The following is a 2,035-nucleotide window of genomic DNA, read 5'->3' as shown; positions in this document are numbered from 1 at the left end:
TTGGGGCCTCACTTGGTGCCTGGTTCTCTCTCATGGTTTCTCTCTTTTTCTCCCTCCCTCCATCTTCCCCTCTCTTTCTTCTATTTATTCTCAGTATACATTGGTATGATGATTTTATCTTAAGATTTTTTGATGTGGAAATTTTTTGAGGTTTTCATTGAATTTGTTACAATATTGCTTCTGTTATATATATATTATATATATATATATAGCTTCTGTTATATATACACATATATATAAATATATGTTTTTAGTCCATGAGACATGTGGGGTCTTAGCTCCCTGAGAAGGGATTGAAACATTCACCCTCTGCATTGGAAGGCAAAGTCTTAACCCCTGGACTGCCAGGGAAGTCCCCAGTATGATGATTTTAATGTTAAGATTTGGAGTAGGGCAAGACACCTATCCTGTGGGCCAGGGTGGCTGGGTATGGTTCATCTGGTGACAAGGACAGTTACCTGCCCACCCTGCCACCCACCTCAGAGTTGGCGTTAGGTGGGCTTGCTGGTCTGGGGGTCCTCATCCCTCAGCTGTGGACTCTGAGGCCTTGGGTGGCTCTGTGCAGCCTGGCTGGGTTTCCAGGACAGCCAGGGCCTAGGGATGGTAAGAGGTCCACATCCTGCCAATCAGGAGTTTCCAGGAGATTTCCGCTACTGGTGCTCTGGAGCTAGCATCCCCAAGGGAGAGATAATATGTGTGAGAAAACTTCATACATGTTCCTACAAAAGGAGCTTCCTGTGTGCCTGAAGTTAATCTTCTGCTGGAGGACTTGCTTAACCACCATTCGGTGGGATTGGTTCAAAGCTGGTATATGCAGAGTTTTCTTGAACTTCTAGAATATGCAAATAAGAGCCCTGAAGATCCACAGGTCTTGGATAACTTTCTACAAGTCCTAATTAAAGTCAGAAATAAACACAATGATGTGGCTCCTACAATGGCCCAAGGAGTGATTGAGTACAAGGAGAAGTTTGGGTTTGATCCATTCATTAACGGTAACACCCAGTATTTTCTGGACCGATTTCATACCAACTGCAACTCTTTCCACGTGCTTATTAACCAGCACACACTTCTGTTTGGCGGTGACACTAACCCTGCATATCTGAAACACATTGGGAATATTGATCCCACCTGCAATGTCACTGGCGTTGTGAAAGATGTGTATGGAACTGCCAAGATGCTTTGTGAGCCGTATTATCTGGTAGCTCCAGAGCTGGAGGTTGAAGAATTCAGTGCCAAAGCTCCAAACACATCTAATCAGGTAGTTTATGTGCCCTCACACCTCTTTCTCGTGCTCTTTGAGTTGTTCAAGAACTCAACGAGAACAACAGTCAAACCGTATGAAGATAGAAAAGAGGGTACCCAGCTGTTAAAACCCTGGCTACTCTTGTAAAGAAGACATCCACTAAGATAAGTGACCGAGGTGGTGGGTTCCACTCCGAAAAATAGATTGCCATTTTCACTACACATATTCAACTACTCTGAGACCTAGCTGAGCGTACCCGAGCCGGCCCGTTGGCTGGGTTTGGTTATGACTTGCCAATTTCTTGTCTGTATGCTAGATATTTCCAAGGAGATCTAAAATGCTATTCTATGGAAGGCGTGGTTACTGATGCTGTCATTTATTTGAAGGCCCTTTCAAGTGAAGCATTTGAGAGACTTCCGGCTTTTAACAAGTCCACGTGGCGCCATTACAAGAGCACAGCTGAAGCTGACGATTGGAGCAGTCCCAGCAGTGAGCCCAGGGACGCTTCCAAATACAAGGCAAAGCAGGACAAGATGAAGGCTCACAGAACTTTGTGAAGAGCTGAATGCTTCCGTCTTCTCCGTGAAGAAATGATGGCCTTCTGCAAGTCACCCAGAAAGAGCTCCTTTCCTCCACCAGCTCTGAGTGTGGCGCTATCGATGATCCAGTGCTTGGATGCGTAATTTTCTCCATATAAGCTGGACCTTTTCCGCAGAAGTTTCCTGTAGCTACTTCATATCTGCCACCAAAGTAGTGACCTGAGTCATTTTTCATAGGACGTTGCTGCAGGTT

General features: G+C 45.2%; 1 pseudogene; it reads left to right on the top strand.

Moving 5' to 3' along the window:
• On the top strand, positions 794 to 1,800 carry LOC102178946 (annotated as a pseudogene).

Source organism: Capra hircus, chromosome 20 (genome assembly GCF_001704415.2).
Source record: "Capra hircus breed San Clemente chromosome 20, ASM170441v1, whole genome shotgun sequence".
Taxonomy (NCBI): Eukaryota; Metazoa; Chordata; class Mammalia; order Artiodactyla; family Bovidae; genus Capra; species Capra hircus.
Note: the sequence above shows the minus strand (reverse complement) of the source record. Positions and strands in the feature narration are given on the sequence as shown.